This window comes from Panthera tigris, chromosome C2 (genome assembly GCF_018350195.1).
Source record: "Panthera tigris isolate Pti1 chromosome C2, P.tigris_Pti1_mat1.1, whole genome shotgun sequence".
NCBI classification, from domain to species: domain Eukaryota; kingdom Metazoa; phylum Chordata; class Mammalia; order Carnivora; family Felidae; genus Panthera; species Panthera tigris.
In genome coordinates this window covers 29,349,649-29,374,179 of record NC_056668.1, presented here as the reverse complement: position 1 = coordinate 29,374,179, position 24,531 = coordinate 29,349,649, and positions in this window count along the sequence as shown.

The following is a 24,531-nucleotide window of genomic DNA, read 5'->3' as shown; positions in this document are numbered from 1 at the left end:
ATTTTATTTTATTTTATCTTATTATTTTATTTATTTTGAGAGAGAGAGAGAGAGAGAGAGAGAGAGAGAGAGAGAGAGAGAAAGAGAATCCCAAGCAGGCTCTGTGCTGTTAGTGCAGAGTGCAACATGTGGCTCGATCCCATGAACTATCACAATCACATGAGATTGTGACCAGAGATCGTGAAGTGAGCCAAAATCAAGTCAAATGACTAACCGACTGAGCCACCCAGGTGCCCTGAAATTAGTTTTTATTTTAGACATTATTCATTACATTGTACTTAGCCACATTATATACATTAACATACTTGCCTTTATAATTCTTACAAATTTCTAATGAAAACATCTGTGTTTGGCAAAGAGTCTGATCTCTTAAAATATTGTGATGATTAGTCCTACATATCAACTTGGTCAGGCTAGATTACCCAAGGCTTTAAATACTGATCTAAATGTTGTTTTGAAGGTATTTTATAGATGTGATCAACATTTGTAATCAGTTGGCTTTAAGTAAAGCAGATTACCCTTGATAAAGTAATTGAGTCTCATTCAGTTGATGCCTTAAGAACAAACCCAAATTTCCTACAGAAGAAGGAATTCTACCTCAAGAATTCCCGAGTTTCTAGCCTTTAGGCCTGCCCTACAAATTTCAGACTTGCAAACCCCAAAATCCCATGAGCCAATTCCTTAAAGTAAATCTCTTTTCTCACTCTATGGATGGGTAGATAGATTTAGATATAGATATATTGATAATTTCCTATTGTTTTTTTGTTTCTCTAGAGAATACTAATATAAATCATGCTGATTAATGATACAAACAGTATTGACTAATGAAATATTCACATTCAAGTTTATTTATTTGTTTTGAGAGAGAGAGAGAAAGAGAAAGAGAGAGAGAGAGAGAGAGAGAGCGAGCGCACGTATGATCCAGGGAGGGGCAGAGAGAGAGGGAGAGAGAATCCCAAACAAGTTCCATGTTTAGCACAAAGCCTGATGCAGGGCTTGATCTTCTGACCATGACACAATGACCTGAACTGAAATCAGGAGTCAGAGGCTTAACCAACTAAGCCACCCAGGTGCCCCCAAACACCCTAATCATTTTAATGGACAGTGATGATTGTCTCCCTTGATACATTCATCCTTCCTTCATCAAGTAGCATCAAATAGTTTGGTTTATCAGTTGGAGATGAATCTACCCTTGGTTCCATAATTAGGCTTGGATCAAGTCCAAACCAATGAGCATAATCACAGTGTGCCATCAGCACTCATATTCACTATATTCACTATAGGAATGGTGATAGGATGAGTTAGCTCATTTTAACCTGGCCATTTTCTAATGATCCAGTTCCACATTAAAATATAGCCAATATCTTACAACTTACTCATTTACTTGCTTCAAGCCTTCTCATATGTCACCTGATAGGTGACATTCCACTCCCTTACATAAAAGTACTATAAAGCATCAGTCCACTGGCTCTCTCAGTCTCCATAACCTGCTTCTCATTAGTAATATCATAGCATTGTTACGTTTTTGTCCTTCTTCCACATAATACGTAATCTTCATCATGTTCACTGCCATTTCAGTAGGGTTGATAATGGCGCCTGCTATGTAGAGGACACCCAGTAGACATTTGCTTTTGATGAATGAAAGAATTGCAACCAGCAACATCTTTAAGGTGTCAGAATTTAAATTCAAGTCGAATGTTTATAGCACCCTTTGATAATTTTATTCTAGCTTCAAACCAATTCAGTCATCCTCAGTGAATGTTCCTTATCCATACCTTTGACTATTCCTTTTCACTTCTTTTTCTTCTGCAGTTCTTATAGAAAACAGTTATATAAGTGACTCCAAAAGAGGATGCTCATGACTTCTTTCCTATAATTGATACTAAAAATAAGTTTTGCTTTGGAAGTATTTACATGAAAAATATGACACTTTGCTAGAGAATTTACAAGTATGATCTGGTACAGAAATTGACCATTTTACCACCAAACCAAGTGCTATAATATGAAAGTTGTGAAATCACACCATCTGGGTATAAGTGTAGATTTATATTAATTTCATCCAGGGCATAAATGCACTTTTTTCCCCTTCTTGCTTAGATCTACAGCTGTTCACTGATAAAGGAAACCACCTCATCTCTTGCTTGGCACCTGCCTTTTCCATTTCGAGTCTCCCTCACACCCTCCCTCAACTATCTGGAAGTAGCTTTTTTTTTTTCCTTTTTAACAACACATTGGAAATTATGAGCACAACAACAGTTAATAACTCTTTCAGCCTGATGACAAATTTGGTCATCTATCTTCAGTTACCAGAATACAATAATAGACGGTGTTTAGACCTCAGCAACTTAATCAAAAGGCTGTGGGAGTAGGACAGGTGCCACTGATAAGAACTTTTTTCTTCAGTCATCATATGGTGCTCAGTGACAGTGGGTCAGAAAAGAATACATTCCGAAGGCTAAAACAGTTGGATAGGAGCAGAAGTACCCTCACTACTTGCTCAGATTTACATAGCTCTGATAATCCAGGTGAATTATAAGAATGAAAGTTTGTCTCTATTTTTATCCCCAGAGTCAAATTTTAAAAATAATGTACAATAGGAGGATATGAATATGAGGACTTTGACTCCTGCAACATGCTTAAATAATGAATATCAAAATTCATTGGATAAAATGGAAAGAAGTTAAAAAGTAAATTTTTAAAGCTTTTCTATGTTTTTAGTAATACCAGTTAGCATTTGTTTCACATTTACAACTTGCAAAGCATTGTCTCAAGCACTCTACCAGATTTGCTACCTCATTTTATTCTCAGAGCATCCCTACATCATTCATTTTGTCCATGTGTAGTTTGAAGTATCATATGTTAACTTGCCCAAGGCAGACTCCTTAGGAAAGGCAAAGTCAGAATATGTCAGACTGGTTCTATGGTGAATGTTATGAAAAAATGTAAACTAAACCTCTTTTATATGTAAAACTACTTATTAACTCCTTATGCACTGAAATTTCCTTGAAAATATGATGTATTTGAAATTTCATTCAGTCATATGAATTTTGTTGTATAATGAAAAATAATCAAGTTTATATAAATCTTATTTCAGAGTAAAATAAACATACAAAATGAGAAAATTATTCAAAATGAGGTATTCAAGTTGTTTCCCAAAAGATCAAGTAATCTTTATAAAGTATTATTTATGTCCTGATATGCAACTTCAAATATTCCTGGTTGTAGATTTTTATCCGTACATAATTTTGAAGGTAAAAACAAGTGTAATTATATAATTTCTTAATATGATGCAATTTGATTAATTTATGACAGCATATCATTCATTGTTCTCCAATGGTATTTGAAGATAGACCCTAGAATAATATCTGGAAGCTTCCTTTAGAAGCAATAGGCTTCAAACCATTCTTTGAGAACCAGTGACCTAGATTGGAAAGACAATTTTATCAACTATGCTCTCAGTTTCATTCTACATTTCTGTTAGTCAAATACGTTCTGGAATTGTTATTTCTTTTTTGTCTATCTTTCAGAAGATATAGTAAAATAATTTTCAGTAGTGTATTAGCATTATTCTATAGAGAAACTGTGACCACCCTCATCAAACAGGACATAGTTAATAGTGCTAGTAATTGCAACCACCTGTGTCAACATGACCTAGTTACTTATATCAGGAAAGTTTTGCCCATGAAAGCTAAGATCGTAAAATAACTTTATTCTTTGCTTTAGGCAATTCCTACAGATTTATCAAAGACAGCATTCTGCTCACCTGGGTAAACAGTTCAGTTATCACAAACAATTTAACTACTAAGATTCTCTCTTTAAAACATTTGCTTTTCTTTGCTCACCATTGCTACACTACTCTATCATAAACTTTACATTCCCAATTAGTTGCCTGCCTTGAAAAATTCACCTTAAACCACTAAGTCCAGACACCCAAACTTTAAATATTAATTAAATATCAATTTTGATTTTCCACTTCTAAAGACACTGTTCAGACTGTCATTATGGTGTTCTTTCTCTAACTTCAATAAGTTCTACTACATTTAGCTTTGTTTGATTAAGAAGGCATCTGGTAATATTTTGGGAAGTTCTGCAGAGCTTAAGTATACTTATCAATTACTTATAAAATAAAGGACATAATCAAAGATGTGCACGTGTAAATCACCAAAAATTTCAAAGAGTTTCTAGTTTTTGCACTCATTTCAAGCTATTTTAGCCTCAAAAAGTATATATTTACAGTTTGGAAAATCAATCAAGTTAGAAATTGAATACATATTGGTGCTAATCCCTGGGTAACTACATATACATGGTCCATGCCTTCATGGATCCTAGAAGTTGGCTGAATGACTGACTTTCTGAAGGGAAACAAATACACTTAGAGTGACATAAATGTATCAACCAATCAGAAAAAATAGAAAAAAGAATGATTGTAAGATACCATTCAATTGTGGGAGTCTGGGAAGAATTCCCTAAGGAAATAAACTTTAAGATAAGATTTGAGAATAATTAGGAGTAGTCATATCAAGCCTGGAGGGGAGTATTACAGCAAATAAAATAGTATGTGTAGAGCTTCTGAGATTTAAAAACAAACAACAACATAAAAACCCCTTCTGTATTTAAGGAACCAAAAGAAAGCCAAGGTATATCTAGGCACAGAACATAGATGGACAGTTGCACAGTTGTGGGAGACATAAGGAACGGTTAGAAATTGGGATTTTATTCTCTGTATAATAGTAAAATTTTGGTGATATTTAACAGGTTAACATGATCTATGGTTTCAACAGCAAAGTGTAGTTATTAGGTGGAGAATGAATTTTAGAAAGTGAAGAAGGTATGTGGGGAGATCAAGTAGGAGGCTACTGGAATTGTTCTGGGAAGACAACATGGTGGTTTTGATTGCAACTGTGGCCATGAAGACAGAATGAAACAGAAGCACTCACTCCCAGTAGATTTTATTGTTAAAACCAACAGGATGTGGCAATAGAGTGGACATGGCCACTAAGAAGAAAGTAGGGGGAAAAGAATATTTCTTGTGTGTTTGAGCAACTGACAGGATGGATATATAGAAATATATATAATGTGCCTATAAATCAAAGTGACATGATAGCCCATCAGAAACTGGAATTTGATGCACTTGATAATCTCTCTCTGATGATGTAAAATAATTTCCTTTCACCTATTCTCAAGGCAACCCTTCAGTATCATAGTCATGTTCCAGGCCTGGAGATTTACTAAAATGGAACAGTAAGACTTTCCAGGGCCATCCGTCTCATCCTGTCTTCCTAATCCAAAAAGTTTGAATTGAAATAAAATGAAATTAATTTCTGATGTGTCTCAGAAACTAGTTCAACTCTAATAAAGTTGCAAAATTCAGCTTCGTGAAAAGAAATAAAGTTAATATAAAGAAATAAAGTTAATAAAGTTCATAAAATAAAGTCATTAAAACTTCTGTGTAGCAGTTAATTAAGTTTGATTAAATAAATGGATGCTTTAGTCTAAAGTTTAGCATTCCCCAAAATTTTTCTCAAAATGAACCTTTCTTAATTGGATGGGAAAATAATATGCACAGCAGGGAATAAAATTAGAATTTTTCTAAGCTTCCAGGGAATAATACTAAAACAGACCACTCCCTAAACATGACTCTAGTGGTAAAGTACACAATTCAGTAATGATTACAAAGTGTCCATGCAAAGACTATAAACCAAAATGGAAAAAAAAAAAAAAAAAAACTTGTGAAAAATTTAATACTGAATTTTAACTAAAATGTAGAAAAAAATGGTAAGCAGGAAAATGATGAAAAAGTGATAGTCCATGCCATGATATTTATTTACTAATTAGTTTTCATAACCTGCATTAACTGTCCTGTGGTCCAGTTAACTTGTGACTTGTGGTGTGTCTTCAAATTACAAGAAAGGATACAAATGAATTATACCCTGTGCCTTGCAGAGCAGTTGAAAGGCACTGAAATCGTTGCAAATTAAATGACAAGTAACTCACTCAATATTTCATTTGCTACTTCACAGCTATTGAAAGAGTTACTCTTGTAAGCTGATATGCAGGAAATACGAGTCAACCTGACCATTCTATCATTTAAAAACATTTTTTTCCAGTTTGAGAAAAGTTCTCCATTAACAAAATACATATACCACATATTATATTTTTTTTGTTTTTTTTAATCAGTCTTTTCATATTGCTGACATATAATTATGGAATATACAATACACATAGGAAATTTAAAAAAATGTACATGTACCTTTCATAAAATTAAGCCCTTCCCTTTACTTGATATGGGTATTAAAATCTCTTGGGACTATCCTAATTCTCTATTTCTTTTAGAAAGAGGAAAACCCTTAGGAATTTAACAACTTAGCATGGCTGATGGGACAGAGATGGGTCACAGCAGTAGCAGACTCTTGAAGTGTACCTTACCTGTGAGTCCTAGGGAGCAAGAATCATTCAGAAGAGCAAAGGAGATACTTGACCTTCTTACTCTGAGGGATGGCTGAGGAGAGTAATTTAGAAAATTTGATACATTGGGCAGTAGATTTAGGAATTAGCATGAATTCCTGAACGGTTTCTGAATCGAGAAACATTTTATTTTTTTATTTTTTTTTCTTAATGTTTTTATTTATTTTTGAGACAGAGAGAGACAGAGCATGAGCAGGGAAGGGGCAGAGAGAGAGGGAGACACAGAATTGGAAGCAGGCTCCAGGCTCTGAGCCATCAGCACAGAGCCCGATGCGGGGCTGGAACTCACAGACTGTGAGAACATGACCTGAGCCGAAGTCGGACGCTCAACTGACTGAGCCGCCCAGGCGCCCCTAGAGAAACATTTTAAATCCAAAATGATATAAGAAGGTGAGAATAGACTACCAAGCTCAACAGTTATTATAGGAAATAAAAACTAACACAGAAAAAAAAGGCCAAAGTAAAAATTTTTAGTGAATTAAATTTTGTATGACTAAATGGAAACTCTTTTCTAATGAGATGAGTACAGATCATCCTTGATTTGTGATGGGGCGATGTCACAATAAACCCATTGTAATTGGGAAATATGTAAGTGAAAAATGCGTTTTAATTTGCAAAACCTACAGAATATCATAGCTTAGCCTAGTGTACCTTAAATGTTCTCAGAACACTTACGTTAGCCTCTAGTTGGGGAAAATTATCTAACCCAAAGCCTATTTTATAATAAGTTGTTGAGTATCTCGTGTAATTTATTGAATACTGTATGGAAAGTGAAAGAATGCTTGTAAGTGTTTCGGTGGTTTGCCCTCCTGATCACATGGCTTCCTGGGCACTGGGCTCACTGTCACCACCCAGCATCACATCATAGGGCCTGTTACTAGCCTGGGAAAAGATCAAAATTCAAGCACGGTTCCTACTGAATGTGCATCTCTTTCAGACCATCATGAAGTCAAAAAATCATAAGCCGAACTATTGCAAGTTGGGGACTATTGTGTTATATATATTTTAGAATCATTTTCCCAAAAACTTTCACTGTGGGTGGATTTCATCAGTAGTTGATGTTAATCACCTATCAGAGGGCTAGTTACATTTATTCCTCCATTCATTCAAAAAAATACCTATGGAATTTCTACAACATGCCAGGTTTGTCCATGCACACAGAAAATAAAGCAGTGACTGAAACAGGGGTTGGGCCCTGCCCTCTGGGGCTTACACTCTGATGGGTTTTCACACTGGATCAAAGTATTTGAAACCTTTCAAATACTCAGGTCGATGTTTGAATGTAAAAAAATATTACGTAAGGTTGAGAACATAGGCAAAATCTTGTCTGGCTTGTTAGTAGACAAGATATGGACGGATACCTATTAAAAATATTCTAGTAATTGATTCTTTTTCCATTTTTATAAAGGTGAATTTAAAATTAAGAGCTTTTCAAGAAGATGCTTTATCATGTGAGTGACAATATTTATATAGTATCTTTAATTCATTGGCAGTTACATAAAGAAATTTGAAACTATTCATTTATCAAATTTGTAGAAACAGAATAAATTTTGTTTAAGCAATTTTTGAGGACATTTAGTCTCAAACTTATCTAGATATAAATGTCCTGTAATGCATTAATGTTTCCCAAACTGATTAAATGATATTGTCTATTTTATTAACCTCTTTAAATTGTTTTTATAGTGTTTTGCAATTAGAAGGAATCTTACACTATATTTATTATAATTCACTCATTTTACTCATAATTCCATAATTTGTCTACAATCATACTTTTTGCCTCAGCATAATTTTTTCAATTTCTGGTCTCCTGATGCCCTGTCCAATGCTTTTTCAATATAGTATGCTGCTTCTCTGAATTAATACATACTATATAAATTAGGCTGCCTAAACAAGAGTCCCAAAAGAAGATGACTCAAGAAAAATAGAAGTTTGTGTTTCTTTCATCTAAAAGTGTGGAGAGTCCAGGGCTGGTAATTGAGGTCTACAATATGCAGGGACCTGGGCTTCCTTTATTTCACTCTGCCATCCTCATATGCTGTTTCTACCTTATGGTTCAAGCCAAGTATTTCAGCTCAATTATCCTATCCGCATTCCAGGCAATGGGAAGTGGGTGGAAAACATGAATAGTATGCGCTCCTTCCCTTCCATCCCATAACTCTGAATCTGTACACAGCACTTCCCATAAGCCAGATCCTAGTAACGTGACCACTCATAGTCAACTAAAATTTCTCTTATCAGGAGAAATAGAAAAGTGATGCTCAGGCCAGCTAGTTAGTGTTTGCTACGTAATCTGATCAGTCTCTCAAGTTCCATCCCTGGCTTTAAATTTTTTTTAAGTTTATTTATTTATTTATTTTGATTGAGACAGAGACAGCACAAGTCGGGGAGGCGGAGAGAGAGGGGGAGACAAGAATCCTAAGCACTGACAGTGCTAAGCCCTATGTGGGTGAACCCATGAAACTACAAGATCATGACCTGAGGGGAAACCAAGAGTTGGATGCATAACTGACTGAGACACCCAGGTGCCCCAGGCCTTATCTCTTAATAACTGTATAAACTTATTCTCTCAGTGCTTCGTTTGTCTTGTTCCTAAATATAAAATATAATAACTCTCATTTCATAGTTTTTTTTATATGGGGTCAATAAGATATGATATGTAAAATGCTTAAAAGAATGTCTGGCAGAATAAATATGTCGTAATTATCAGCTACTACTTACTGTTACTGTTATAACATGACAATACAATCAGCCTCCTCCCCTAACCCCTCCCCCAAGCCTCCTTCCTCCCAAATTAAAAAAAAAAAAATCTTGTTTTCTGGCTTGCTGATAGACAAGATATGGACAGATATGGATATGGATAGACACATAAGATGTTGATACCTGCTTCATTGTACTCAGTACTTTTAAGGGTTTTTTTATCTGTTTAACTGGAAGATAATATTGTTATCCTTGTTCTCGAAATAAATTTCCCCAAGTAATAAAAAAAAATCTTACTAACTAGGCTATAAGGAGATAAGCAGCAAGGGGAATAGTAAACACCACTTTCGTCACCTACAAAGCATCCTGACTGGAACTGCAGCCTTCTGCTGATGACTGTGGTTTTCACTGTTCCCTGAGCTCCTGCAGTTTTTATCTTCTTGATCCATGGCTTAATGTTCCAAGTGAAGGGGCTTCCTTGACAAATTTTCAGAGGTATCCCTGCTGCTTCCCAGACCTGGGGTACTGCTGTATTTTCTATTTGGCTCCTAAACATTAATTTCTCACCTATTCTGGAAATGGTAATGCAAGATCTATTTCCTTATTTTTTCTTTCCTTACACTTTACCAAAACAAAATGAGACAGTATGTGACCTCCATCCCCTCCTTCTCCACCTGACATTCCCCTAGAAAGTTAAGGCAGGGTTGTGAGATAGGTGCACCCTCAGCAGAACACTAAGGAAAACACAAAGCCTGGCTGTGCAGAGGCAGCGGAAAGCTGTAGTGGAGTTCAATGTACCAGAAGGAAAATGTAATGGGCTAAAGGGACCAGAAAGGATATGGAAGACTTTGTAGTCTGGCACCAAAGGTCCAAATGAAAAAGGTTGAGCAAGTGACTCAGAAACAAATTGGAAATTAAGGGAATGAGAAACATCCAGGCACTGCCTTAAAAAAAAAAAAAAAAAAAGTGAATTTACTTTTGAGAGAGAAAGAGCATGTGAAAAGTGTACTGACAGCAGAAAGACTGATGTGGGGTTTCAACCCCAGGAACAGAGAGATCATGACCTGAGCCGAAGTTGGATGCTTAACTGACTGAGTCACCCAGGTGCCCCAGGAATTAATTGCCTTTTGTTTGAGGTGGGTTAGGGGTAGGTTGTGTTTGCAGACTTAAAGAGCCAGTAAAGGTCTAGCAGCGGTAGAGTCTTCTTGCTCCAGCAATTTATTTGAGGGTGTGCTCTCAGGAGAGAGGTAGGAAAGATGCAGGAGGGACAGGGCAGAGAAGCTAAACAACATACAGTCTTCAGCTGGAGACTTGCTTCTGTCTCATTCCACCTTCAGGAAGCTCTGGTGCCTAAGTTTTATCACAAAATTCATCCTACACTGAGGCAAGTAGGCCAGCCTTCTGTGCCTTATACTAGAAAATGATCGCGGTTGGGGGAGAGCTGCCAGCCTCCCAGGGCAGCTCTCGGGCTGTCATTTGACCAATGGCAAGTATCTGAATGAAGAAAGGAGAAGTTGTGAGTTTTTAGCAGCCAACACGCAGCACCTGAACAGTATGCATGGGCCCCTTGTCTTAATTCAGGCTGCTGTAACAAAAGAAATTGATTTCTCATCGTTCAGTTCTGGAGGCTGGGAAATCTAAGATTAAGGTGCCAGCATTGTGAAGTTCTTGTTGAAAGTCCTGTTCCCGGTTTATTGATGGTCATCTTCTCCTTGTATCTTCATGTGGTAGAGAGGGATTTGGTACTCTTCTTCTCTTTGTAAAGACACTAATTCCATTTTGGGAGCCCCACTTTTATGACCTAATCGCTTCTGATAAGCTCCACCTCCCAAGACCATCTAATTGAAGGTTAGAGTTTCCAAATAAGAATTTTGGAAGGGCACAAACATGTAGTCCATAACATTCATAATGCAACTGGCTGAAACATGGCTATTGAAGAACGATTTTAGAAAGCACTTTCATAAAATAATCCCTATTTTTAGCAGTAAGGAAATGTGTCAACCCAGATCCATTTTCTAACCACCCAATAAAGGAAGAAAAAGGAATGGCTCAGTCTTTTCAGAGACATTTACAAAAGAGAAAAAAATATTCAGTGACTAGCATAATAATATTTCAGATTGGTAATCAGTATTTTTTTGGCTCTTTACTCAACATGATTTATAATATCTGATGAAGTATCCTTTAAGTAGGATTCTGATATCTTGCACTTTGCTTCACATGTGAATGTTTAATTATTCACAATTCCACCAGGAAAGTTGTCTTAATCCATTGGAGCCAATGATAAAACATTATAAAAGGAAAACGATTAAATTTTATAGCATCCAGGCGGAAATTTTTTCTTCTCTGAAACATATAGTCATTTTTTTACCACTGTAATTCACACTGAATGAAGCAAAAGTATATGTAAGAGACACAATTAGCAACAATCTGCAAATGAGCTTTTTTATCATACACCATTTGTTTCAGGAATACATTTGAACGTTTTGTGCAGAAACATTTTTCATCTTCTAGATTTGAAGGGTAAGGTGTTAAATGGACTATTCAGTTCACTTAGTAATGTAACTAGGCATGAACTTAATGCAAAAGAATTTTCCAAATCAAGAGTTTGTGCCAATGAAGCTTATTTTTATTAAACTTCTAATATACAAGCATTTAAACTCCATGAGGGTAGGGATTTCTCTCAGTTGTGTTTTGTGTCGCATCTTTTACACCAGAATAGTACCTCGCACATAGTAACTGACTACTTGATAAGTACTTGTGTGATATGTGTGGATGTGTTTACTAATGGTTTCTGATATCTTTTGTGTGTACAATTCCTAGTCTTTTCTTGTTGATTTGTTTCGCCTTCTCATATTTTTATTTGTCCCATATCTTGAATATTCTGAGAAGCCTCTGATGTGTGTGTAGATAACAAAGTAAAACTTCTAGGAAATACAATAAGATAAGCAATACCCATGAGCAGGGAACAGAAATTTGCTATCACTCTAGAGATACACATTGCTAAGAGATGCCCATAACTAAAATGTAAATTATGTGCCATTAGTATGCTTCTTCCTTTAAAAATCTCATTAACCAAAGCTGGTTGGATGAAGAAAGATTTGCCCTTTTATAGAAATATCTTCCAAATCCACTGTCTCCATAAAGGCTCAGCTTTCCTTAAAAAGCAGAATTGCCTAGGGGGCCCCAGGGTGGCTCAGTCACTTAAGCTTCTAACTCTTGATTTCGGCTCAGGTCATGGTTTCACGGTTCATGAGTTTGAACCCCATCGTGGGCTTTACGCTGACAGCATGAAGCCTGCTTGGGATTCTCTCTCTCCTTCTCTCTCTCTCTACCCCTCCCCTACTAATGCTCTTTCTTTTTCTCAAAATAAAATAAACATTTGAAAAAAAAACAGAATTACCTACATATTAAACAGCTTTTCTTACCTCATAAAGAGGAAATATCTTTGCCATTTATGTCAAAGCATGTAAGAATTACATAGTCTTCATTGATGTGACCCAGAAATACCAATGCTTATGATTATACAAATAATTTTTGATAATTCCATAACTAAAATTCCATGTATCGATTAATTATTAACCCTTTTATGTATGTAAATAAGGCTGGTTTAGGTGAAGAGTATAAAAAAGATCCAGATAACTCCTCCAGGAGTTACTGTTTCCCAATGTGAGGCTTTCTACTGAACTGCAAACAACCTGCATCTATCCTGTGTTTTCCATTTCACTGCAATCATAAAACACCTAGATTATTCCAGGTGTCTCCAGAAAACACTCTTTAGTGTCTCTCTCTGTTTTAATCAATCCTGGATGTCACTGTCAAATGATATACTCAATATAATAGTTTTATTATGAAAATCCCCACTGAAACAATTTTAAAAGCTTCCCAGAACATCTCCTTAACCTAGCACTTTCTTTGAAACTGTATTTCTAGACTAACAACCCAATCTCGTTGCTATCACTCCCCCACAGAAACATGGTGGCTCAGTCTAGAACAGTTTGTGTGCTCTATACGAATGTACCGTGTATATACTCACCTCCCCACTTTTCACTGCTGTTCTCCCTGTGAACCATGTCTTCCTTAAGCCTATTCACTCCAGATTTCTTCAAATCCCTGCCCACATCTCTCATAACCAGAATGTTTTCTCTGCCAATCTGCAACCAGTCTGTTACCTCACTTTCTCAATAATTTGCAGCATTTTCTAACTGGCCCATTCATTTGTCACTTTTTATGAGACATATAGTCCCTAAAGTTTAAGTTTTGTTATGAAAATCAAATAATTTAATTTGTACTCTTCATCAGGTAGATACTATCAGATCTCTTCCCAAAAAGTTCCTTTGAAATAGTGTGCTTCCATTAGTACTTAAATGAAACCACGAATTATGTACTCTCAAGCATAGTAGATGTGACCATGAAAGAGAATTTTGGTGTCGACCTCAATATCTGTCCATCTCTACATAGTGGAATCATTCCTGCTGAGTAAGTGCTTGGTTTGTTTGGGTCTATACTCAAATAGATTAATCAACATGACTTCCCTTAAAACAAACAAACAAAAGGAACATATTTGTGTGTGTACACACCTATGAATATACATTAGGTAGATATATATTCTATATATTCTACACGCACATGTGCAAATATGTATATATAAACATGTATATTATGTAAAGTCATACCATATCCTTTGGATTTTTTATGCTAAAAATTATTTAATAGTATCTATTGGAATCAGAGCATTGTTATGGTTAACACTTTGATATCACAATATTGCTGGCCTCATTTCAAAAAAAGCCATCAAATCAATTTAATTCTCTCCATCTCTACAGCCACCATTTCATCCAAGCCATCATTCCTAAATTAGAACAGTAGTTTTCAAAATTTACTAACTTTTGAGCATCAGAATTATCTGGAGGTCTTGTTAAACCATGGATTAATGTAAGTTTGGGGGAGGAGATGGGTTGAAAATTTGTATTTCTAACAAGTTCTCAGTTGATGCCCACTGATGCTAACAGTCCTCAGACCACTTTTTGAGAAACCATGGAATAGACTACTTCAAAATGTCCTAATTGGTTTCCTAACTTCGATTTTTTTAAACTCTTCTCTAAAAGCAGAAAGTGAGGTCTTTTGAAACATCAACCAGATTATTTTATTCTATTGGTTACAACCTTTCTTTGGCTTTACACTAGAGTGAGAATAATATCTATACTCCTTAAATTGGTCAGAAAGTCTATTTGATGCTTCTCAGATCATTTTGTCAGAGTACACATAAAAAATGATATATTTATATAAGATCCTAGAGTAAAATGGAGGCTCTTGAGATCAAAGGAAACCAGACTCAAGTCTCCAGGTCACCCAGGTCCCTACAGTCTACACAGGACTGATAGAATGTGTGGTAGGTATGCCTTTAATCTCATTTCATTCCCAAGGGTTGGGTGAGGGGTCTCTCAGAACATCTGTAAACTGTCTCTAGCACCGAACTGGAAATACCTAAATTTAGCTCTACTTACCCCTCTAATCTCATCCCTTTTCTTCATATTCTTTTCTCCAGACACATTACCTATCTTCCTGTTTCTGTTTCTTTCTGTATCTGGGGGATACGAGGCTTGGTGATACATCAGTAATCTTATCTCTTTCATTTATTCCTGTACCCTCTTACAATCATGCTAACATGAAAAAGATGCTCAATAGTTATTCATTTATTAAGCGGCCAATACATTTATTTATTTATCAGCCATTTATTTTTTAAATGGCAAATAAATACATTTGAGGTACATCTTTAAGTCACTCCTAGAAAATAATGGTAAGGAAGTAAATGTAATGGTAGAGAGGCATAAAAGATGATGTTTAATTTCCCATTTGCCATGGCAAATGTCCTATTCATCCAAGATTCATATGAAATTTTCAGGTGTATTGTATTGTAAGGAATAATTGTATTACTTAAAAATGGAAGTTTAAAACAATGGAAGTTTTGATGATCACTCTGGTGCCAATGTAGAATAACAACACAGTGCAAAAGATTTTTTTATATTAACAGTTCCTAGAAGAAAGAGGCAAAAGGGTGCCTGGGTGGCTGGGTCAGTTGAGCGTCTGACTCCGGCTTAGGTCAGGTCATGATTTCATGACTCATGGGTTCTAGCCCTGTGTCTAGCTCTGTGCTGACAGCTCAGAACTTGGAGCCTGCTTCGAATTCTGTGTCTACCTCACTCTCTCCCCCTCCCCTGCTCTCTCTCTCTCTCTCAAAAATGAATAAACTTCAAAAAAAAAAAAGGAAAAAACAAAAAAGAAAAGAGAAACACGGTACACCATGCAATGGGTGATATGGGAGGAGTGCCCAGGGATTGGGCTCAAACAAGCAACTGGAGAGTTGAGAGAAGGAAGGCCAGCGGGCAAGTGTCTCTGTGGAGATCGGAGTGGAAGACATAAGCAAAAGGCATGATGGACTTCATAGGCTCATGGGAATGTCACTAGGTCACAAACTGGTGAGGGCAAGAAAGAAAACTATGACAGGAATCAGCCTCATCACACTAGCACACCGAGTCACCTGAGCAAAGTGTTCGCAGCCTATTTGTGGGCATGTTGAGGGTTCAGGAAAATATAAAGTTTAAAAGTGTACAATACATGAATCTTCAAAGAGAGGGATGCTATAACTTGGCTTGTTTGGAATTTGTTCTGTAGAAATTCAATTTCTATTGAATGATTTAAAATATGATGTTTAGGTAAAGCATGTAAAGCGAAAGCAAAAACAAAACAAAACCCCGAAAAACAAAACAACAACAAAAAACAATGACAATTATAGTTTGGCTTGTTGATAGGTTCAGTGATTGAATCCTTTCATAATTTCAGTAACAAAGTGACTTTAAAAACAAAGTTTCTGGATAGTTTAGTTTTATATTGCTTAAGTGTGGGAGGTTTAATTCACTTGCTTTAAAAAGGCACAACTAATGGCTCCTTTAATTAAAGAGATTAATTAAATTTCACTATCATTCATCCAGTTACAGATTTAAAATACTGTAAATGTTACTGCTTGCTAATTATTAATTGTATAAACCTTAAAAGGACAATAATATGTTCAATTTCAAATTACCGAAGTGCTCTTCTACTAACAAATGTATGTGACAACTAAGATATTAAATTTGATAATTTAAATTTCATAAAATGTTGGATATAGTGGAGACATACATTATGTGCACTGTGGGCATGTTTTCTCTATCAAATCATACATTATCTAGTCATTCGCTATTTCTTACTGACTTAATTATCTACTCCAATAATAACATGTGTAAATCAGAAAACTTTTAATCGTGTGTTTTTGTCCTTTAAATAACCTTCCATTTTGAACAATTTTGATAAGGAAATATGTGATTCCATCTTTGTACTGTAAGTATTGTGAATACTTACAATATTCACAAATATAAACTCTACACAATCGTATAGTGCTGTCATTTGCAAGCCTTTTAAAGGTTATTAAGAAACACAGAAGACAACAGCTCACACAACGTAAGTCGAAAAGCACTTAACCACCATTCAAACCTCCTCGGTTCCTTTTGCAAGAAGCTTTGAGAGTCTGCTCTTTGAGAATATCATCTACCTTGCTAAAATATGACTTGTGTACGTAACAGTATGTGGGAATAGACCTACCACACTTATTTCACTGTGTACTTTGGGCATACATTTTTATAGAAAAAGGTGAGATTATATAAGAAAAATCAAGATGAGGCCAACACTTGGCGTAATTATATACACTTAAAAAAGTAGATATTTTTAAGCATAGGAGAGTATAATGGATTAATTATTACAACGCATATGTCAGGCTTTTTACATTCTGAAGCATTTTATCCATATTAAGTATAAATAAATATATACCTAGAAAAAATTGAATATAGGTAAAGAACTAAAATTAAATGATTTATCTATCCCCCTTTATAATTAAGAGTGAACTCCAATTAACTAGAACAAAAAATAATTGAGAACTTGAATTATCTGAATTGGTAATTAACATTAATCAAATAGTACAGAAAATTAACTATACTAGGTAGATTTTTTTAATCCTAGGTTGATTTTGTTAATGTCCACTGACATAAGATGAAATGTCCAGTCCATCTATCTTTGTTCATACAATTTCTTACAAGTAAATTATGATATCTTCCCTGCTGTCTTTATTCTCCCCTCTATTCTTCCATTTTTTTAATCCTCTATCTCAAGCCTATAAAAACAACCTTCACTGGCTATTCAGTTTATATCGATCTTTTCCCTCTTGTTTCTATACTCTACCATGCCATGCTTTTCAATACCTACAATGCAATTAATAGTCCTAAAAATACAAACACCAACAACCATATCATTAAGTTCTATAAAAGAGCTCACACAAGTTGACATTAAGAAAGACATGGTTAATTTTCTGAATTTTCTCTCTAAACAAATGTGACAAGTTATAAACACATAAAAAGCTACAGGTTCAAGCACTCCAAATTTAGAAAGATATCCTGAGGGTTGCTTTAAATTTTTATATATCTTTTTAAGGTGACTTTTATTTTTATGGTATGTTTGTTCACTTTGAATGAACTACCAACATCTGTATTCATTTCTTAGTGCTGCCATAACAAATTCCCACAAACTGAGTGACTTCAGACAACATAAATTTATTCTCTCACAGTTATGGAGGCCAGAAGTCTGAAATAAAAGTGTCAGCAGGGCTGTGCTCCCTCTGAAAGCTCTAGGGAGGAAGGTTTCCTTGATTTTTCTAGTTTCTCCTGGTCATTGGCAATCTCGAACATCTCTCAGTTTGCAACATGCCAATCTTGGCCTCCATTGTCACATGACTATCTTCTCTGTGTGTCTGTGTGTCTCTGTGTCAAATCTCCCCTCTTATAAAGACACAAGTCACTGAATTAGTGCCCACTCAAATTAATCCTGTATCATCTCACGTTGACTTGATTACATCTACTACCACCTAATTTCCAAATAAGGTCACATTCACAGGAACTGGGCGTTAGGACTTGAACATTAATTTTGGGAAACATAATTAAACCCCACCACCCTCTACCCCCTAATTTATGTCTTTCCCAATGCAAAATGCCTTTGTAACATTGTTACATCCCAAAAATCTTAACTCATTTCAGCATCAACTCTAAAGACTAAAAATCTTATCTTCTAAACCATGTGAATCAGGTATAGTGAGACTCAGAATTATCCAACCTGAGGAGAAATTCTTCTCTATCTGTGCACCTGTAAAATTGGAAATAAATTATCTGCTTCCAAAATATAATGGTAGAATAGGCATTGGATAGATATTACCATTCCAGAATAGAATACTGTCAGGAAAAAAGGAGACCCTTATCCCAAGTAAGTTCAAAACTTAGCGGGGTAAATCCCATTAGGTTTCTGGGCCTGAGAATAATCATCTGTGGCTCAATGTTCCCACTTCTCCATCCTCCACAGTGACAGTCCTACTCTCTAGGTCCATGGTGACAAATATTACCCCAAAAAAAGTGCAGTTATCTTGAATATTCCTTTAAACAAAGTAATTTCAGACTTAAAATTATTGTACATTAACGTAATTAATATACATATTTATGCATAGCATCATGGAATTTTAATTTTTTAAGTTTATTTATTTTGAGGGAAAAAGAGAGAGATGGAAGTAGGGGAGGGGCAGAGACAGAGAGAGAAATAGAGAATCCCAAGCAGGCTCTGTGCTGTCAGTGCAGAGCCTGACACAAGGCCTGATCTCACAAACCATGAGACCAGGATCTGAGGAGAAATCAAGTCAGTCACATAACTGACTGAGCCACGCTGGCACTGTCTTAAACATATTTTAAGTTTATTTATTAGAATGTTAATATTTAATATTGTGCATCTTTTTAAGTCAATATCTACTGTTATTTATATATTCCTGGTAAAACTAGTAAGCAAAATACAAAATTGAATATGCACCAGCAAATAAATGGTAATATATTAATAGTTCATTGAATTACATGTCTGTAAAATGAAAGAATATGCAGCCTTTAAATATCATTGAACGGGGCACCTGGGTGGCTCAGTCGGTTAAGCCTCCAACTTCAACTCGGGTCACGATCTCGCGGTCCGTGAGTTCGAGCCCCGCGTCGGGCTCTGGGCTAATGGCTCAGAGCCTGGAGCCTGCTTCTGATTCTGTGTCTCCCTCTCTCTCTGCCCCTCCCCCGTTCATGCTCTGTCTCTCTCTGTCTCAAAAATAAATAAACGTTAAAAAAAATAAAAAAAAAATATCATTGAACAACATGAGAAAATGATAGATAAGATAAATTTAGACAAGATGAAACAGAAATCTAAGTACATATGTATAAGGTTTATCCCTAGGTTATGAGAATATAAGTAATTTAAATTTTCTGTATTCAGATTTTTATATTTTGAAATTGGTAAACATAATTATGTATTTTCCATAGGGAAAGATAATTGTGGATGTCCCCTTAATGGCCTTTGCCAGCCCATTCACTGGTCTCTTATTATAAAGGTTGTAAAAGTCTTAAGTTCAGTTCCACTTGTCCTGCCTCCTGTAGTTAGACTCTGTCAGTGTGAACGAGTTATCTCAACGAGAAATAAGGGAAAATATGCTAAGTACTTTTTCAAAATACTGTCTTCCTGAGAAGCAGAGAGAGGACAGAAAAGGTAGGGGCTTCTGTGCTGTCTGGCTTTCTCTACTCTCTGTTTTGGATGGAGTTTTATGAAATGTGACACCTGAGACAACAGGCCCAGGACCCTGACACTGAGTTGCTGCTGAACCGCTTCTGGAAATGTACCCTGAATTTCCTGCTGGACACTTCCAGACATGCTTTTAATTATTAGAGCGACAGAAATATTTTTAATATGACTAAAATAAGAAAAGCTATAATAGCAGTTGAGTTCAATTTGGGTCACTGCTATTGAATGTCAGAAGTTTCTCATATACTGACTTTGTCATGTAGGAAATTAAAATACTTAAATACTGTAGACTATGAGCAATATCTGAAAAGCTGCTGCCTGCTATTGTTTATAAGAATGAAAATTAATTCAGTAAATTGGTACAAAACATTACTGAGATATTTTTACATCTAGGTGGTTTCATTAATTGATCTTAATTATTCCAGTAATAAATAATTGAGCCAATAAATCAGATGCTGGGGAATGGAAAACTATCTCTAGACTGCTTTAGTCACTTTTTTTTAAAGTTTATTTATTTATTTTTCGTGGGTGTGTGTGTGTGTGTGCGCGCGCGCATGTGTGAAAGAGAGAGAGAGAGTCCAATTCAGGTTCTGTGCTCTCAGTGCAGAGCCTGACACAGGGCTCCATCTCCCAACCTGTGAGATCATGAGCTGAGCCTAAACCAAGAGTCGGACGATTAACCAACTGAGCCACCCAGGTGCTCCTTTAGTCACTTTTGTATTAAAAAATAAGTATACACCTAGGGCACCTGGGTGGCTCAGATGGTTAAGCACCTGACTTCAGCTCAGGTCATGATCACACCGTTCATGGGTTTGAGCCTCACATGGCGCTCTGTGCTGAGAGCGCTCTGTGCTGAAGCTCAGAGCCTGGAGCCTGGCTTCGGATTCTGTGTCTCCCTGTCTCTCTGCTTCTCCCCCACTCATGATCTGTCTCTTTCTGTTTCTCAAAGATAAAAAAATAATTAAAAATTAAAAAAATATACATATATAACTATCCACCTATTATGCAATCCAGTGAGAAGTTTTAAGTAAACATATTTTCCTCTAGCATTAGGAATAACTCAGTTCTCATAATAAAGTTTTTATCACATTTTCTCTCATGACATTATTTTATTTTCTGCTCAGTCATTATACATTTATTGTGAACACTTCTGATGTACCAAACATTTCACATGTTGCTATAAAAAAATACTCATAAGAAAATTGGCAAGGATGCCTGCTCTTAGGGAATTTATACTCTAGAAGATAAGTGACATAATCTGTGCTTTTAAGATGCATGGCTTGAGAACATGCAGGAGGGCTTCTCTTCTTTTGGAGGGTCAAGATGGACAACTGCCTGCACACGGCACTCACCAATGTTGTGTAAATTAAAGACTGAAGCTGAGTGTAAATTAAAGACTGAAGCTGAGAACTAAAAATGAGTGTGGTTATATAGACAAATAAGTAGAGGCAGAATGGAGAAGAGAGTTCGCAGTAGAGAGGAAAGTTGTGGATAGGAAGGCCAGTGCGGCTGGTGTATAATGAAGGAGATGGAAGAAATGATGGGAGCTAAGGCTTGCTGAATAAAAGAGTCCAGAAAATGTAGGAACTTATAAGCGATGGGAAGATTCCAAAGGAGTATTTACCATGGCACTAACATGCTCAGATATTTTCATCTGACTTATCAGTCTGGTATATTCCTTGTGGAGAGCAAAATGAAGAAAGTCAAACACATTTAATGAGAGAAGATTAAATAGATCATAATCCCTTGACATTACAGTGGCTTGCTCAACTGGTATAACACAAAAAAAAATGAAGATAAGAAAATGATTTGATATACCTGATTCAATACAGAAAGTGAACATGAGGGCATTTTAAAAGTCATGCTTAAATTTATGGATAAAGGGAAAGGATGGATTGAGGTCATGTTTATGGTTAAATAGAAAGGCTCTTGAAGTAACCAATGTTGGTAGGAAAGATTACACACTAAACATCGAATGAGTAAGTGTGAAGTGTCTGTGTGACACCCAAGTATAGGTAATGGGTATTTAATTTGACCTTCAAGATTGGATTGGAGGGAAGAGGCTTGAAGGTCAGTGATTCAAGGTATTAATTAAAGTCATTGGTGAAGGAATATAAACAGAGAGAATGTAACTTAAAAAATAGGACTTGAGAGAATTTAGAAATACCAAAGAACTAGTAAGAAGATCCAGGCATTAAAGAATTCATGTAAAATGGCCAGAGACATAGAGAAGTACTTTTGTTCATTTACTTACATTTGCAAAGTAAGGATTGTTTGTTTATAGTTTAAGTACTTTTGGTAACATGCTGAACATAAAAATCAGGTTGAAATGAGCTAAAGTGTAAGTAGGCATATTAGTTAGAGTTCTCCAGAGAAACAGAATCAATAGGATATATAGAGAGTTATATAAAAAGACATTAATTATGGGGGATTGGCTTATGTACTTATGGACACTGAGAAGTCCCACAGTCTGCTGTCTTCTAGCTGGAGACCCATGAAAGCTGGTGGTATATTTCTAGTCCAAACCTAAACACCTAAAACCCAGGAAAACCAACAGTGTAAGTACTGGTCTGAATGTGAAGGCCCAAGAATGAGGAGAAGCAATTTAGAAGGGCAGGAAAAGATGGATGTCCAAAAACAAGGAAAAAGGAAATTTGTCGTTCCTCCACTTTTTATTTTTTATTTATTTTTAATTTTTTTAAGGTTTATTCATTTTTTAGAGACAGAGACAAAGCATGAGTTGGGGAGGGGTAGAGAGAGAGGGAGACACAGAATCCAAAGCAGTCTCCAGGCACTGAGCTGTCAGCACAGAGCCTGATGCGGGGCTCAAACTCAAGAACTGTGAGATCATGCCCTGAGCTGAAGTCGGACTCTCAACGAACTAAGCCAACCAGGAGTCCCATTTATTTTTTTAATTTTTTAATGTTTATTTATTTTTGAGCAAGAAAGAGACAGAGCATGAGCAGGAGAAGGTCAGAGAGAGAAGGAGACACAGAGACCAATGCAGGGCTCAAACTCACAACCACGAAATCATGACCTGAGTTGAGTTTGGACACTTAACTGACTGAGCCACCCAGCCACCCCTTTCCTCCACTTTTTAATTTTATTCAGGACTTCGACAGGTTGGATGGTGCCCACCCACACTGGCCAGGGCAATTTTCTTTACTCAGTCTACAGATTCAAATGCTTATTTTTTCTGGAAGCACCCTCACAAACACACCCAAAATAATGTTTTACAAACTATCTGGACAATTAGCCCAGTCAAGTTGACACATAAACTTAAACATCACAGTTGGGGAGTGAGAAAAGGAAGTTCATGAATTTAATAAACTTAAGAAAGTCTACTCTTGAATTGGAGAAAAGAGATAAGACATTACTAGAGGAAAATGTAGAGTGATGTATAGATTGTGTTTTTATTTATTTATTTATTTATTTATTTATTTATTTATTTATTTATTTATGAGAGACAGTGAGAGAACCTGTCAGTGGGGGAGAGGGGGAGAGGGGGAGAGAAGGAGAGAGAGAGAGAGAGAGAGAGAGAGAGAGAGAGAATATCTCAAGCAGGCTCCACACTCAGCACAGAGCCTGACATGTGGCTCGAGCCCACGACCCTGGGATTATGACTTGAGCTGAAATCAAGAGTCAGACACTCAACCAACTGAGCCACCAACGCATGCCTGTTTTATTTTCAAATAAAAGAGGCTAAAGCATGTGTACAGGCTGATGGGAAGGATCCAGTAGATATTATATTCCAGAGAACTCCACTGGGTTGCCAGCTACCTGGGGGGTAGGGACCCTCATCTCCAACCTTGTATCAACAATAGAATAATACTCACAAGTGAATTTTCAATGGAAGGAAGGAAGGAAGGAAGGAAGGAAGGAAGGAAGGAAAGAAGGAAGGAAGGAAGGAAAGAAGACACAAGATTTTCAGGAAGGCTTGGAAAGGTAGACAGTTCTTCCTTAGAGGAGTTCTTCCTAGTAGAGATACAAGTAGATTAGCCAATTTTGTAGATGGTAGCGAAGCATAGTGTTATCTTTATTTGTGAAATAAAAGGCTGGGCTATATACTAAATGGTAGGGGGCAGGTAGAACATCAAAAGTAGAACCCACGAGAGGAAAGTAGTAGGATTGACAAGCAGTATTGGAAAAGCCTTGTAGAAATCTATGATCATGAAATATGTAAGAAGGATTAAACAGCATTGATATATGTTAACAGCAGCCACAATTAAAATGGAGTCACTGTTTAAGTGATCTGTGTGTGACCTTTGAATAAGAAACAATTCAGATACAATGATTGTTTCTGATGTGCCACTGCTGTTTATATCTGTAATCCATGCCCTGAGTGCAATTCTGCTTCAAACTTGCCCTCATTCAAACATTTATATTCAAATATATCTTCTTCTCCTGGATGAAAATTTCAAACAAAATATCTCATTCGTATAAATGAACACAGGTCCAAATACATTGTTACTGTACTGCAGGAGGTGTCCAGTTAGTTGATCCGCACTGAGCATGCCTTCAGGAAATGAAATTTCTGAAGTCTGGAACAAGGACAAGATACATCCAAAATATCCCTAACTGTGGACTTCTCATCCTCTCACTCTCAAGTCTGCTAGTCTTTATGAGCCATGTACCATGGAGATGCCTAAAATTCTAATAACTATGATGAAATTCTTGAGGATTGTTACTATTTTA